We start from the raw sequence: 5267 nt of genomic DNA on the forward strand, positions 1-5267 counted from the left end.
TCGAGCGAATAAAACAAAACTCCAAATATACAAACAAATAAAAGTTCGTATTTAATTGAAATAAATATTTTAAGATCATTGAACTGGATCGATCTAATTTAACTGTTCAAATAAAAGGAAAGTTGTGGTACCAATAATCGACCTAACCAGAGGCGGCATTTTCCAAATTTCTTGAGTAACGTTTGATAGATCCATTAGAGACATCTGTTCCATACAATTTTGATGCTGGAGTTTCCAAGGTGTGACGGGATCTTCTATGCATTATTAAACAAACTCTATAAACTTTCGACTCCGCGAATGGAAACACTAGGGGGACACATTCATCATTGACAAGAATTCCAACGATCCTTAGAAGTACAAATAGTGGAGTTTTGTACCACTGTGGAACCATTCACGCAAACCGTTGTATTATGTCATATGTGTTTTTCGGATATTAAGAATCTAATAATAACGAATAAACCTGAACAACCATTTAGATTTATATTTGCTCATGTATTCAGAAAGGTTATTGATTTCAAGTGTTGTGAGTACTTGCTCATGGAGAGAATGACGTTGGGAATAGTTAGGTAGAGTTCGAGACGGGCCAAGTTAGGTTATTGTTAGTATTATGCTTAAAGGCAGGTAGGGTTAGTTCTGGAATGGTTATGCTAAAGGAAGGTTAGGCTAGATAGGGGTTCTTAAACATATTTAACTGAAGATCTGCAGATTACAAAATATCTAAGTGATGTAGTTGTATAACATCCCGTCTTTAATTTAAATGGATTTGATCTTGGGCTGGATACACAGATGATTTTGTGTGGAAATTTTCCTGTCGTAGATTTCGCGTTACATGGTGTGTTGGGTTGGGTAAGAAAAGGTTAGGAATGATTAGGTTGCGTTAGGTTAGGTTGGGTATTAGGGTTAGGGACAGGTTAGATTAGATAGGGTTAATGTTAAGTTAGTTTTGGAATGGTTACGTTTAGGGGGGTTAGGATAGGTTGGGTTTTTTAAAAATCTGAAGATCTACAGATTACAACAAATATCTAAGTGATGTATTGGTGTAACATCCCGTCTTTAATTTAAATATATATGATCTTGGGCTGGATACACACATGATTTTGTGTGGAAATTTTCCTGTCGTAGATTTCGTGTTACATGGTGTGTTGGGTTAAGTTAGAAAAGGTTAATGATTAGGTAGAGTTAGGTTAGGTTGAGTGTTGGGATTAGGGACAGTTTAGATTAGGTAGGGTTAAAGTTAAGTTAGTTTTGGAATGGTACCTTTAGGAAGGTTAGGTTAGGTTTCTTAAAAATCAGAAGATCTACAGATTACAACAAATATCTAAGTGATGTATTTGTGTAACATCCCGTCTTTAATTTAAATATATATGATCTTGGGCTGGATACACAAATGATTTTCTGTGGAAATTTTCCTGTTGTAGATTTCGCGTTACATGGTGTGTTGGGTTAGGTTAGAAAAGGTTAGGAATGATTAGGTAGAGTTAGGTTAGGTTGAGTGTTGGGATTAGGGACAGGTTAGATTAGGTAGGGTTAAAGTTAAGTTAGTTTGGAATGTTTACGTTTAGGAGGGTTAGGTTAGGTTTCTTAAAAATCTGTAGATCTGTAGACATTAAGATCTAATTTGGTGGATCTAGTTGTAGAACATTTCGTAGATATATTTTTGGGCTAAATACTTAAATGTTTTTGCATTCTGCAAATATAGTTAATGACAATTATTATTATTATTTTTTTTTTATTAGATTATCTAAACCGTTCAAGCAGCAATGTTGGGCTAGGTATAAACCAAATATATGCCTTTCTTTTAACTACTATTGATGGATGTTAACTTATGAGAAGTTCTTTTTATTTTAATGAACTAAAATCCATTAAAACGGAAACAGTTTGAGAAATGAAATTTTATCCTTTTTAGATCCCCCTTCTCTCAACGTGCTTCTTCTTTTCTGTTTCTTTTAATAACAGTTTTGTTAATAAGCATCTCAGACGTACTCAATATATCAAAGTCTAACGTTATAAGGGTATACGAAATAGCACACTAACACCTCGGTTAACACACTACCGCGTAATTAAAGCGTCTAGATTTGAAATAGCACACTTAGATCATAAAACTTAACATGATTAGTATAGTTTGCATGAATACCTCTCATTTAATTAGATTCTTAAATGTAATAATTAATGCGAAGAATCTTTCATCCTTAAGAAATAAATAATAACTGATGAATAGCAAAAAAAAAGTTGAAGCAATATTGGCAGGATCAATGCAATCTTTTAAAATAAACTTTTTATTTAGTACTGTAGTTGACTAAAATTTGAAAATAATATTTAATTCAGTGGTCTTAACAATGAACATTTAGGATTTTCAATACGAGAGGCATTTCCCTCGCTGTAAATTCAAGGCCGGTGTTTTTAAACCTGAGATTTTACATGGCCGATTAACTTTAAGAAAAAGAAGATAATGCGGATAATAAAAATCCCTCAGCCTGGCTAAAATCTCCCCTCGATTCGAAAAATTCTTCCATGGAAAACCATGCTTAATCTCCTTTTCATTTTAGCTGCCACCTTAATCCGTCCTGCCATAGAGTTGCCATCTTAAACCCGTTTACATCTTTTTTTTTTCACTATTTACTGAAATCCTGTGTTACGTTAAAGCATAAAATCGTACAGCCTAGTTTTTAACAAATCGTCTTCACTGATCATTAAACCAGGGTGACCCGGGAGGCTTAGTGGCTAAGGCAACCTACTCGTAGCACATCCCATGGAATCTTAATTGGAAATAATATGTGAAAGGTATATTGTAAAGTGGTTGTTCTCTATGCCGGTGTTCTTGTAAACGGAAATAAAAATCCGTGTCGAGCTGTTTAAGTTATTCATTTGCTTTAACAACGGCTGCCTGGAACCAAATCACCCAGGGAATACAGCACAGTTCATTCTCTGTAAAAAAATTTGTTTTTCACGACAATGTTTGGTTTTTCCAGCTTAAAAAACTTACCCGAACTTTGATAATTGCCCGCTTCTTTATGCGGATTATACCTTTTTCGCTTAACTCGAAAAGTATTTAAGTATTGTTCTTTTATTGTAACTGAACTGAATTGTTATCATTGTTATATCAATTAAGAGAATAGATGATGGAGAGAGGGAGAGGGAGAGAGAAATACAAAGGTAAAGAAAGTGAGAGAGAGAGAGAGAGTGAGAGAGAGAGAGAGAGAGAGAGAGAGAGAGAGAGAGAGAGACAGACAGACAGACTGACAGACAGAAAGTGAGAAAAAGGAAGAGCTACAATAGGACGTAGAAAGAAAGAGAAAAAGAAGATAGATAGAAAAAAGAGAATGCGAGAAAGAGGGAGAGAGAGAGAATGAGAAAGTTGGAGAAAGAAAGAAAAAAAGGGTAAGGGAGAGGAGCAAAAAAAGAGAAAGAAAGAGAGAGAGAAAAAATAAAGAGATTTTATGTTAATTTTATTTTATAAGGTGTTAAATGCTTATTACTAATCACTTATATTATTTTAATTATTAGTGTCCTCAATAATAATCCATTTAATTTATCTTCCCACCTTTGCAAGGTTATCATCGTTCTTTTTATCAATTTTTATATTTGTACATTATAATTACATTATTACATTATTAAATTTTATATTTGTACCTACCTAAAGGTCTACTTTTTATATTCTTCATGGATCAGATTTTGCGAATTTTGTGTAATTTATTTGAGTATTTTGACTAATAACTTAGTTAAAAATATGAAAGAAAACTCGTTCGGTTTTCACAAATTTGGTCGCTAAATAACTACTCTATAATATGAGTTATTACGGCTTTTAAAATATAAATATAAAATTTAATAATGTAATTATAATGTACAAATATAAAAATTGATAAAAAGAACGATGATAACCTTTTTATTATATAAATGTACTGTAGACCTTTAGTTTTATTAAATTTCTGATATAAAATAAGCCTTTCTTCTTACACTTTTATTTTGTATGTATTGAAAAGTACTATTATTAAAAGAATAATAAGTATAAGAAAAGTATATCTAATTTTTTTCATATATTTTATTATGTACTAAATTGTGTCATTTTTCATTGTATTTAATTTTCAAACAAAAGTGTCCTTTAATTTCTTTTTTTATCCAGAATAGTGTCCTTTAATTTCCATTGCTTTCTATAAAAGAGTATTTTCTTTCCTTATACAAAAATAGGGTTAGGGTTTGAATAAATATCTACTAAATTCATTAAATTTCGTGATCCGATTGACCAAATAGCATCTTTCAATTAATTAATCTTTATGCAAGGTATTGGTTGAGATAAAAAAGTCAGTGTCACGAGCGGGATTCGAACCCACGACCTTCGGCTCTATACGCCGCTGGTCTAACCACTTGAGCTATCGTGACTTTGATCCACTCGGACACCAACTCGCCATTTCAACTTACAGCTTTTCGAATTTTCCCTCTTTTTTTTCCTTTTTTCAATTTTTGAATAAGTCACGATAGCTCAAATGGTAGAGCAGGGGCGTATTGAGCCGAAGGTTTCAACTTTTTCATTTCAACCATGACCTTACATAAAAAAATAATTAATTGAAATAAGTAATTTGGTAAATTAGTCTAATAATCATAAATTGGTTATTACAACCGTTTAAAACCTTAATTTCTCTATTTTTACACTGTAAGTTTGGATCTCAACAAAAACGTTTCAAAATTTTTATTTTTTATCTTAAGTTCTTATTTATTTACAGAACCCAAATTTATGACACTACGTGCAGTTCATTGGATTCCAAACCCCTATAAAAATTTATGTAGATCAAAGCGGAGGCTTTTCGATGTTAACAATACTGCTGTGGTTTTAAAAAAATCATTAGCCTGTTTAGTTTTGGAAAAAATTCGAAAAATTTTTTTTTTATATTTTATTTTAGCTAAAATTTGTACTCAAGCCGGTTTTTCGTGACTGATTTACTATGATTCTTCTTTTTTTTAAATATTTTAATCTACGTCCAAAAATGTATCAATCGATATAATCTTGAAATACATAACAAAGGCAGAAAAATACATTAAAAAATTATTTAATAAATTACTTTTTTATCATGGCTAATATGGTCTGCAGGCAGGATCACACACGTACATTTTTGTAATATAAGTCGGACTATTATTAGAGAAAATTTTTTTAATAAATTCAATGGTCAAACGTCCGTAGATTTCCTTTGTGAGTGCACTTTCGTACGAAATAAATAATTACATTTGCTAAAATGTAAAACTAGTTAAAACTGTATTGAACTAGGTTGAACAGA

At 31.6% G+C, this 5267-nt stretch overlaps 1 non-coding gene across 1 annotated transcript; it reads right to left on the minus strand.

The window, feature by feature from the left end:
- Nucleotides 1-4303: 4303 nt before the first annotated feature.
- Trnay-aua lies at nt 4304-4377 on the minus strand. Its single transcript has one exon. It is a non-coding gene; the product is annotated as a tRNA-Tyr (tRNA).
- Nucleotides 4378-5267: the final 890 nt, after the last annotated feature.

This window comes from Cimex lectularius, unplaced genomic scaffold, assembly GCF_000648675.2.
Source record: "Cimex lectularius strain Harlan isolate CLEC.00 unplaced genomic scaffold, Clec_2.1 scaffold154, whole genome shotgun sequence".
Taxonomy (NCBI): domain Eukaryota; kingdom Metazoa; phylum Arthropoda; class Insecta; order Hemiptera; family Cimicidae; genus Cimex; species Cimex lectularius.